General features: G+C 41.9%; 1 protein-coding gene across 1 annotated transcript in view; it reads left to right on the top strand.

The window, feature by feature from the left end:
* Positions 1–5,734: 5,734 nt before the first annotated feature.
* Positions 5,735–11,980, top strand: part of REC114 (REC114 meiotic recombination protein) — a 44,553-nt gene continuing 38,307 nt past the window's right edge. The window contains exon 1 of the mRNA XM_060246851.1: positions 5,735–5,866. The gene's annotated coding sequence lies outside the window, so the exon portion shown is untranslated. The remainder of the gene's footprint in view (positions 5,867–11,980) is intronic.

Below are 11,980 nucleotides of genomic sequence, written 5' to 3'. Positions count from 1 at the left end.
CACAAGGTGTTTTTTTTTAATGAAAAGGTGGACACTGCAAGTGAAGATACTGGTGGCTAAAAAAAAAAAAGAGGATAGGAAGTGGGGCAGGGAAGTGGTTGGATTAAGTCGTACCTTTAATGCTTTTGAGTACCTTTATGCTTAGTTAGTTGCTTTAGAAATATGTATTTTGTTTTATTTGATGTGAGGGCATTTGGGGAGGGCAGGATAGAAATGTGAATGAAGAAATAAAAGTGCAGCAAACATTACAAACTCCAGAAAACTTCATTCAGGTGCATTCTTTTCTGAAACATGGGCACAAAGGTGGCACAAAGTGATAAGGGGGTAAATACAGGGGGAAAATGGGGACCTGCAAGTGAATACTATGAGTATGGTGGGGGAGAAATGATGCAATTTAGAAGCCAAGCTGCAGAAATGCAGAAAATCTAATCAATCAAAATAGTGCATATGGATTTCCTTACTCCACAGAATAGTATAAGATTGCTGATACATTTTAACAACTTCAAAATGACGCAAAACATGATTTCAAAACTGAGCATGGCTTTTCTATTGAACGTTTTGTCACAGGAAGAAATCAGTGACTATGGCTGGCTGAGGGACAGCCACAGATTAGCATACAGTTAACCTCAGATGATATAGTTGTGTAGCCTTCAGTAGTGTAATGGAACTGTGGTGGCAGAACAGAGGTACGCTTGCTCAGAAGCAACCACATATACAGGGCTGGCTTGCCCATTAGGCAAATTAGGTAGTTGCCTAGGGCGCCAGGAGAGCGGTGCCAATTGGGCTCCCTCCCCTGGTGCCCAAGACAAATGCCTAATTTTCTCTCCCCCTGCCACCACCTGTCCCCTCCCTCCCTTCCCTTGTGCAGTGCCACTCCCCTGGGTGCGCTCAGAGGAGCGCTGTTTGTCTCAGCCCTATCCGCTTCAATGCAGCCAGGGCATCTGGGAAGCAGAAATGTACAGATATAGACCACGATCTCTTAAGAGAGTGCTGGAGGAGGCTTCGCTCCCCCTCCCTTCCAGTTCCAGAAAGGAGGGGGAGAAGTCTCCTCTAGTGCTCTCTTAAGAGAATGCTCAGCTGTTTGTGCCGTGTTGATTCGAAGCAGGTAGGGCTGAGCCAAGCAGCGCTCCTCTGAGCGCGCCTGGGGGTAGTGGAGCGCATGCCACATTGCTACACTGTGGAGGGAGGGAGGGGGCATCATCATCGGGGGAGGCGGTCGGGGTGTGTGTGACATATGTAACATTCTATTTTTTATTGACACAGTGGGAGAATGCCAGTGTCAAAACTGAGGGTGGTTCAGTCAAGAGGGACAGGGTTGTTGGACTGCATGGAACTGAGGAAGCCATTGTAGCTGAGTGGAGGAGTAGCAAGCGTTTAGAAGGAATCGCCATCATTTGGAATACCACAGCCAGAATACAGGAGAATGCAACAGTAATAATACTTGGTAAGTACATTTGGAATGTTTTATTCTTTTAGTATTAAAAAAACCCGATTATGCATAACTGGTTGGAACATTTGCAAGGCAATAAACATGAATACATAAAACCAGATTTGCCACCCTGACCTGGATAGCCTTGGAAGCTAAGCACTGCTGACCCTGACAAGTATTTGGATGGGAGACCTCCAGAGAATACCAGGGTCAGGAGGCAGAAGTGGCTATCGAGCCACTTTTCTGAATGTCCTCCATGCCCCAGTAGGAGTTGCCAGAGATCACAATGACTTCCAGGCATGGGCACACACATATACAAACAAAAATGCATAAAGGGAAAAAATGCCAAGACAATTTGAATGTCATGTTATCTTGCAGGTGATATTTGAACATTGGAGAGCATTTCATTGAAATCAGACTGCAGTAGTAACAGATGTTGATCACCTTCAGAGAGAGTTTATTTTGTCTAACTTGAGCTTGAAAGCTGATGCTTATCTGTTTATTTTTGAAATAATGGCATCATCCATACCTCCTGATATTGGATAGGGACAACTGTGGGCACTTGTTTACATACTTTGACAGACATCCTTTGATTTGTGAATATTTGTACTGTGGCAAAGACAATAAATGGGATATTTTTTTTAAAAAAAATCCATACTTCCTGATATGACACTGCCAATGGTAAATTTAATTGAAAGCAGATGGGCTAGTAATATGAGAAGCTGTTTGACACTAATTGCATTTCTTCTGCTGCCTTCTTTCTTTGAACTTTAATTTGCGCATAGCTTATGTGTAATGTGTGTAGCAATTTGGCCACAATCCAAAAGGCAAGTTCTGCTATGTGGATCCATAGAAATGAATGGGACATGTGCAACAGCACAGTGGATTAATTAAATTGACATTTTCCCCTAAAAAAACACGCAACCATACAAGTCCAAGGTAGCTTACAAAATTTATGTAGAAGCTTATAAAGTAGCTTACATATATTATGTAAATGCAGTCTTAAATCCACAGCCAGACTTTAAAAAAAAAAAAAAAAACCAAACCCCATCAATACAGCAGTAGAATACCCTTTCATAAGAACATAAGAGAAGCCATGTTAGATCAGGCCAATGGCCCATCCAGTCCAACATTCTGTGTCACACAGCGGCCAAATATATATATATATATATATATATATATATACACACACACACACACTGTGGCTAATAGCCACTGATGGACCTCTGCTCCATATTTTTATCTAACCCCTTCTTGAAGGTGGCTATGCTTGTGGACGCCACCACCTCCTGTGGCAGTGAATTCCACATGTTAATCACCCTTTGGGTGAAGAAGTACTTCCTTTTATCCGTTTTAACCTGTCTGCTCAGCAATTTCATCGAATGCCCACGAGTTCTTGTATTGTGAGAAAGGGAGAAAAGTACTTCTTTCTCTACTTTCTCCATCCCATGCATTATCTTGTAAACTTCTATCATGTCACCCCTCAGTCGACGTTTCTCCAAGCTAAAGAGCCCTAAGCGTTTCAACCTTTCTTCATAGGGAAGGTGTTCCAGCCCTTTAATCATTTTAGTTGCCCTTTTCTGAACTTTCTCCAATGCTATAATATCCTTTTTGAGGTGCGGCGACCAGAACTGCACACAGTACTCCAAATGAGACCGCACCATCGATTTATACAGAGGCATTATGATACTGGCTGATTTGTTTTCAATTCCCTTCCTAATAATTCCCAGCATGGCGTTGGCCTTTTTTATTGCAAACGCACACTGTCTTGACATTTTCAGTGAATTATCTACCATGACCCCAAGATCTCTCTCTTGGTCTGTCTCTGCCAGTTCACACCCCATCAACTTGTATTTGTAGCTGGGATTCTTGGCCCCAATGTGCATTACTTTGCACTTGGCCACATTGAACCGCATCTGCCACGTTGACGCCCACTCACCCAGCCTCAACAGATCCCTTTGGAGTTCCTCACAATCCTCTCTGGTTCTCACCACCCTGAACAATTTAGTGTCATCCGCAAATTTGGCCACTTCACTGCTCACTCCCAACTCTAAATCATTTATGAACAAGTTAAAGAGGATGGGACCCAGTACCGAGCCCTGCGGCACCCCACTGCTTACCGTCCTCCACTGCGAAGACTGCCCATTTATACTCACTCTCTGCTTCCTATTACTCAGCCAGTTTTTGATCCACAAGAGGACCTGTCCTTTTACTCCATGACTCTCAAGCTTTCTAAGGAGCCTTTGATGAGGAACTTTATCAAAAGCTTTCTGGAAGTCAAGGTAAACAACATCTATCGGGTCTCCTTTGTCCACATGTTTGTTCACCCCCTCAAAGAAATGTAACAGGTTAGTGAGGCAAGATCTTCCCTTGCAGAACCCATGCTGAGTCTTCCTCAATAACCCGTGTTCATCATGTCATTTCACACCATCATGTCATTTCACACCACCTATCTATAGCAGACTTAACAAAAAAGTTATTTGAAATAGCCCTGTCTGGCAGTGTCTTCTAAAAGTCAGCATAATGATCTCCTGACCTCTTCTTGTAGTCAATTATAGGACAACTTGCGTGATAAGTGAAAAAATTTCCTTCTACAGACTTTAAAATTCCAGTTTCTGCAATAGTGAAATAATGATTATGGTGAAAATGTTTCTTTTTTGCAGTATCAGATTTAACTATTCAGCTTGGTGAATGTTCTGCAGGTCTAAGCAGCTGCATTTGCAATCTTGGAGCAAGGGAAAGAATGAGGCTTCTGCCCCCTGCAGCTGACCTGGCAGCTGTTCAAAAAACCAGTCAATTGGCAGGCTTCCTCCCTTCCTGCCAAGCAGCGGGAGGGGAAAACCCTCCCTTTTTACTTGCCCCTGGCCCCATGGCTGCAAATACAGCCCTGGGTGTTTCTGGGGCCACAGGTCGTTGAATAATGAGATAGTTGATATCAATAATTTATTGAGTAAACTCATATGACTACTGCATAAATTTTGTGAGCATTTATCCTTGTGACAAGTCATCTCACTACTGTATGAGAAAGCCCCAAGGACTTTAGTAGCAATACGTTGTCTTTTCCCTGACATTCATATACCCAAGCACAGAATTTTTAAAATCCCAGTAACAGCAGCACACGACTGTTGATGTATCACAAGGGAGTATAGTAAGCCATGAAGGTCTTCTCCATGGTTATCTGCAGTTCATTCCCAGTCTTCTGGAACCCCCAGCACTGCTCCTGTTAATAGTAGTGTATTCCCATGTGATGTGCTGCTGCTTGTGGTGCTGAGAAAATCAGGGCCACAATCTAAGAGCCAAGGGCTCAGAGGCCTCTCACTCTTGCCCTTCAACTTGTGCCACTGGCAAATTATCCTGCTTTTTCAAATGTGCCTGGAAAACAAGCTGTTCTATTGCTCTCCTCTTGCACTGCTTGATTTCATCTTGGGAGTGGTTCTAGATTCACCTATTGGCTGCTTGAAGGTCATCCACATTTTCTAGCTACCTTAACAGAAAGGAGGTAGAATCCTCAGCAAGATGATTTAGCTCAGAAATGGCCAAACTGTAGCTCGGGAGCCACATGTGGCTCTTTTACATATATTGTGTGGCTCTCAAAGCCCCTATTGCCCTGTTGGTCAGCTTGGAGAAGTCATTTGTCTCTTTAAATTGCTTCTCCAAACCAAGCCAGCTGGCAGCTTGGAGAATACATTTAAAGTTGCTTTCTTTCTACCTCTATCTCCCTTGTCTATTTGCCTTCCTCCCTTGTGGCTCTCAAACATCTGATATTCATGTCCTGAGGCTTTCAAACATCTGAGATTTATTCGATGTGGCTCTTACATTGAGCCACCCTGGGCATAGTTTGGCCCCCCTTGGCATAACTGATAAAGACTTCTTCCTTTCCCTCCCTTCAGAAATGTGATGCTTTAAAATATTCCATACTTTATTGAGATGCACAGAATAACTGCCAGATTTTGTGCTGTGAAGAAATTAGCTTTGGCATGGAAGCTAATAAAGTGACTTCACTGTTACTGAGCTCATTAATTAATCAAAAGGTAATATTCTTAATATATTGCCAATAATACAGTGCTACATTGCTAATCAGAGGGAAAATGTAACAGGAAAACATTCTTTTTTTGTACCAAGGGAATTGAAGCACTTTTTTTTTACTGGGCATTTATTTACACATCTCAAAGTGGTGGCAGTTGTTAAGTGCCATGTTCATTTGCATGACTGCTGATCTTGTATCCGCTAATTAATTAAAGACTGCCTTTAATGTATATCAAATTGGAGCTGTGCTTAATTATTATGTATTTTTTTAAAGTGGAACTTCTGGGAGCAGCCACAGGTGTGGGCACCCCCATACCTCTGAAATCCTTTTCTCAGAGTGCAGCATTGAATCCAGAAGCCCTGTTGCTCTGGATTTTGGGAGTGAACTGCATATAAATAAACCTGTGGAAGGTATGGTCTTTCTTTCCTAAACTTTAATGAAGAGGTAATATCAGGCATTAAAGATTGACATTTCCTAATCCTTTTGTTTATCATAGTGGACCAATGCTGATTGTTCAAGAATAATTTCTATAATGATTGAAATGTAAAGGTTCTTTTAATGGCTGATACATATAGATATCAGCTCATTTTGTTTAATTTTATGCTCTCTGTAAAACATATTCCAATCCTGGCATCAACACTATTTATTGACACTTTACCCTGTTGGGAATGACTACTTTTGACTATAATAAGTAGCAGCTGATTTTCCCCAGACTTTCTCAGCCCCTTGTTGTGCCTATGGAGAATGTTGCTAATAAATGCCTTCTTCAAAGTGACTTTTCCAGCTGACTCAGAGGGATTCCAGTCACTCTTTTGATGGTGTTTTAACCAAATACGTGTTGGTTAAATTAAATAAGGTTTAGCCTCCTTCTCTGGACTACATCAAGAGCCTATAAATGCAAAATGGTTGAGTCACAGAAGCCTTGCTTTGTAATTAACTATTGGCACTTTCCTTGCAAATCAAAAGCAGATCAGAGTGTAGAGTTCAACATGTCAAGTAATAATGTGGATATTAATATAGTAAAAAACCCCACTATTTTGTGCACTAAAATGTATATGAAAGCATAATGTATTCAGATTGCTGTGAATAGCCAATATTTGCACGTAGGAACATACTTGACATATTTACAATTTTATGCTTATACTATTTACAAGGTAATGATGATCACATAACTATATTTTGTTGCTGTAATTTTTGTTTCTTCATCAAAAAATTAATAAGAATTCATGGAGTGTGGTGTGGGTTGTGAATCCCTGCTGAGGAAACCACTGTTTTACTATGCAACCTTTATTTATCTAAACAGATGCAAAGATGTGATTGCTGGATGATTAAGACTTGTTATATGGGTTACTCTGAAATGTGATGTAGGGGAAGGATAGAAGAACCCCTTCAAGCACACTTGAATTTAATTGTATGGAAACAAGATGAGGCATAGGATTTCTGGAAGGACACCTAAACTAATTGTGTATATAATTAAGTAACCAGCAGATTGTAGACAATGCTAGAACAATATATAAATGGAATCAAGGGAGGAGGAGGAGGATTTATACCCTGCCCTTCACTTGGAGTCTCAGAGCAGTTTACAATCTCTACCCCTTCCTTTCCCCACAACAAGCATCCTGTGAGATAGGTGAGGTCTGAGAGAACTGTGGCATGAGAGCAGGTCTAAGAGAACTGTGGCATGTGGATGAATGGAGAATCAAACCTGTTTGTCCAGATTAGAGTCCACCGCTCTTAACCACTACACCAAACTGGGTTTGATTAAGCAAGCAGGTATCGCGAATTTCCCTTCTGTATGTTTGATAGGTAATAAAGTCCTTACATTGCCTCAGTAAGCAAAGGCTGGTCTAGTCAAGAAGATTAAATCCATAACATAGCATAGCATAGAAAGCCAGTGTGGTGTAGTGGTTAACCGTCAAGGATTAGCATCTGGGAGACCAGGATTCAAATCCCCACTTGAGCCATAGAAGTTCACTGGGCGATTTGAGGCTTTCATAGAGTTGTTGTGTGATGATAAAATGGAGGAGAGGAGAACAGTTTAAGCCACTTTGTGTCCCCACTGGGGAGAAAGACAGGGTACAAATGTATTAAATAAAACAAATAGCTTAACTGAAATGAGTTAAGACATTTACTTCACACAGCAGTATGAGGAAGGGTGAATAATATATTGCAGTGATAAGAGGATAAAAGATTGACAGGAAGGTTGAGAAATTGCAGACATGGTGGAGAGTAACTGAATACATTTTAAAAAGCAACTGAAAAGCAGATGATTATACATGAGCAAAGAAACACAAACACATGGTTACATGGAAATGCAGTTGGACTGAACCTATATTTTTGTTTTGCCCTTCTAGACTTCTGATGCTCCGCACTTCCACACCAACACCAGAGTCCCTCATCCCATACATAGTCTCACAACAAGCCATTAAAAAGTTTATTTTAATTCTAAAATTGTTAGCTATTCTACATTTCTGAAACATGCCAGACTTGGCTTTAGTAAGCACACAGCCTGAGAGATGTACATGTTTGAGGAAGGGAGGACCTCAGACTTTCCAAAGCAGCCATCTCCTCCAGGGGAAATAGGGTTGCCAACTTCCATGTGGGGGCTGGAGATCACCCAAAATTACAACTGCTCTCCAGATGGCTGCTTTGGAGGATGGATTCTATGGCATTATACCCTTCTGAGGTCCTTACCCAAACTTTGCCCTCCCAAGGCCCCTCCCCCAAATTGCTAGGAATTTCCCAACCTGGTATGGCAACCCTAACTGGGGGACCTGATCTCTGTGGTTAGGAGATGTGTTGTGATTCCAGGATATCTCCAAGCCTCACCTGGAGGTTGGCAATCCTAGAAGGAGAGAAGGAAAAGGGGAGAGGCTGTGGGACTTTCAGGAAAGAGAAAAAGGAAACAGTGAGGCAGGGAAAATGAGATGCCTCCTGCAAGTCCTTTTGGGTTCCCTCTTGTGACCTATTCCAAGAACGTTATCATCATCCAGGTAACCTATCAGATAAGATAATTACCTCCTTTGAATGTCAAACCTCTTGAGGCAAGAAATAAAGTAACATCCAACAATCTTTCCAATATTTCTTTCCATCTGGCAGCTTCTATTAATATTTGTTTTTGAATCTCCTTCCTACCTATGCAAAAAGAATCCTGAAACCGGAAGTTCTTGATATAACAGACCCAGGAAGTCCTATGTTAGAGTTCTTCCTTCTCACCTCTGCGATTGGAACATGTCCCTCCTCCCCCTTCCCTAGTCCAATCCTGATCTTTGGAAGGTGCCTGGGAAATATGGGCCTCCAGGAAAACTGGCAGCCAGGCCTGAGGCTTGCCTATATTGGGAAAGCTGCTTCCAGGCTTATGAGGTTCTCTGTTCCCTAACTCAGGTAAGGATCATGACAGCCCACTTTAATATTGAAGTGAAATCTTAAATAATGAGGACAACTGTTCTTTCAATCCAAAAGTAAACTGAAGGGATGCAAGCTTTGATTGATCATGCTAGGCACAGATCCAGTTTACAAGCAGCAAGTTTCACAGTCCTTAGGATTCTGTCCACATCAGTCAGAAATATCAGTAAGAAAATATCTATCAAACTTGGATAAGATGGTACCACTAGCACCCTAGGCTTGTTATTTAAAATAATTGCATCCGGATCAGAGTGGATTTAAAGTGGAATTTAACTAAATAAAATTAAATTGGTGCTCTTACTCTTCCTTTTTTATGAGCTGTATTTTTTTTAACAGAGTTCTGATGAAACGTGCTTGTTTCATGAAGCCATTTAAGGTAGAGAAATAAGACAATTATGCTTTCCTAACAGCCTGACAAGGGGATGCTTACAGTTAATGAACTGTTTATATGCTTCTTGACAGTTGGCAACACTGCTTCCTAAAACAAAAAGTGAGAGTGAAATACTGGCTAAGTTCTCTTATTGTTTTCAGAGTATGTCCAAGTAAGGAGAAATATATATATGTATGAACTATAGGAGCTTTTCAGCCAACTTTTCTTTAAAAATCCACAACTGTTGGCAGAAAATGATCTATTTTAGTACAAATTGGGGAGTGTTGTTTGCTTGCAAATAAATAAGAATATAAACATTGAAATGAATATCAAGAAATTAATCCAGGTTAAATGAAACTGTGTTTGCACACAATCATCATCTTTTACTCACAGCTGTACTAACAAAGCCAAACTTAGTCATCAAGTTGTGCTTTACAAACTAGCACAATGTAGCAATTCTTTATTGTTAACACTATCATTGTAAAAAATGGATTTAGTGTTCTAAGGCAGGGTTTCCCAAACTTTTCTTTCCCATGGCCCAGTTATTTTTAGACTCCTCCTTTGTGACTCGCTAAAATTTGAGGATGGAGCCAGGAGCCAGGAATTATGTCATTTCCTGTGGTGTCAAGGGCCAAGTGATGTCACTTCTGGAGCACAGTAAACCACAATTCCACCTTTTCCTGTGATGTCACTTCCAGAATGTCCACCAGTGGGGCCAGGGCACTAGAAGCCCTCCCACTGCTGCTTCCCCCCCCCGCACCAAGAATACAGACAGAGCATCACTTGCAGGGAAAGAAAGAAAGAAGGGGGGGGGGCAAAGGAAAAAAAGCCTTCCTCACCATCAGATGACCTCAGCCAGCAGCAATTCTGCCCAGGGGTCGTTTGGTAAAAAAAAAAAAAGCTACTGTAATGCCCACTCCCCGCCCCTCCCAGCTGAAAAAAACACACACACCCTACTTTGCCACCCAGACCTCCTGGGGAAATCTCCCCAAAAGAACATACTGCAAGGCACAGGAAAGCTCATACCTTGAAGAACACTTCATGGGTCTAAAGTGCCAGTGGATGCCAGCTTTTCTCTCAAACACTGGGAGCGGGGGAGAAGGAAGGAGAGGCAGCCCAGCTCCTCTCTGCACAACACAGAGATGGGGGAAGGAAGGAAGTCAAACAGAGCTCAGACTTTGCAGCCTGTGTCAGTCTTCAAGGCTAGCTTTTCTCTGCACAACAGAGAAACAGGGGAAGGAAGGAAGCCAAATAGAGCTCAGGCTTTGCAGCCTGTGTCAGTCTTCAAGGCTAGCTTTTATCTGTCCAACAGAGAGATGGGAAAAGGAAGGAAGCCAAATGGAGAGCAGGCTTTGCAGCCTGTGTCAGTCTTCAAGGCTAGCTTTTCTCTGCACAACAGAGAGATGGGGGAAGGAAGGAAACAGAGCAGAGGTCATGCTTTGCTGGGGGCGGGGCTAGCTTTGGCTTTTCTTGTGACCCGGTAGTGAGGCTTCCGTGGTCCGGTACCAGGTCTCGACCCTGCAAATGGGAAACACCGCTCTAAGGGATCTTGGCTCATGTATTCTGTAAAACTACCATATTTTGAAAAGCAAAAAAGAGGCCATCTCCTGTATGAAATGCAAAAATTCAATCTCATTTGAGCACTACAGGAAGCTGATAAGCAGTATTTATATATAATATGATTCAAACTATTTCTGTGTAAACTCAAGCAAATTTGATTGAAGCTAAGGAAATGTTTGTGGCAGATTTGTATGCATGTGTGTAGTTCTCTGTATGAACAGGGCACATGGAACTACCTATTGTTTTTCCAAAACAGGCATGTGTGCTTTGGCAAAACCAGCAACATTAAGGAAGGAGGTATGGAACCCTGCTTCCCCAAGCACTGTTATCCTGTTACATATTCAGCAGGTTTCTTCAGGTGGGGTCAACATATAGTCCACAGAAGGCAACAATAACTGTAGGAGAAGGGAAATTAAAAAAACAAACTTGCATAATGGCACTCAGTCTGTTGGTTGTGGTCACTCATTGGTGTTCAGTACTTTAATATATCTCCAAAGAAAGGTGACCTGGCTCATAATGGAGGTAGACCGTTATTGTCATCCATGGTCTTAAGGTAATCAATCTTTATTCCTTCAAATTTTGATTGTGCTTATCCATGTATCTGAGGGTTGCCAGCCTCCAGGTGGGACCTGGAGACCTCAGAATTACAAGTGATCTCCAGAATACAGCAGCCGGTTCTCCTTGAAGAAATGGCAACTTTGGAGGATGGACTGTATTGCTTTCATTCCTACTGAGGTCCCTCCCCCACTCTTCCCACTCCCCAGGCTTCATTCCATAATCTCCAGGAATTTCTCAAACTGAAACTGGCAGCCCTAATGCATTTTCATGTACCTGCTTTGTGACAGATCATCCACTATGCTTAAGAAATGCTCATAGTGGGAAGAATATTTTTCTTGGGCTAATTGCAAATTCTCAACCTAATCTACCTCATAGGGCTATTGTGAGGATAAAATGGAGAACAGGACAGTGACGTAAGTTGCTTTGGGTGCCTATTGAGGGAAGATGTGGGGTATAAGTGAAGCAACTGAATAGTGTAATGATTTCTCCAAAGAAGATTTGCCAGTGCTTCTGTAACTTCTTTCCCTGCCTTTATATTATCATTTGCAGGCAGATAAATAAGCTCTTACTCTCCTATATGCTACCTTTTGATCCTTGTTTACACAAATATTAAGATTGCAGTGATGTCAGC

The sequence above is a fragment of the Heteronotia binoei genome, chromosome 9 (assembly GCF_032191835.1).
Source record: "Heteronotia binoei isolate CCM8104 ecotype False Entrance Well chromosome 9, APGP_CSIRO_Hbin_v1, whole genome shotgun sequence".
Lineage (NCBI taxonomy): Eukaryota > Metazoa > Chordata > Lepidosauria > Squamata > Gekkonidae > Heteronotia > Heteronotia binoei.
The sequence above is the reverse complement of the archived record's forward strand: the minus strand, read 5'-3'. Positions and strand labels throughout refer to the sequence as shown.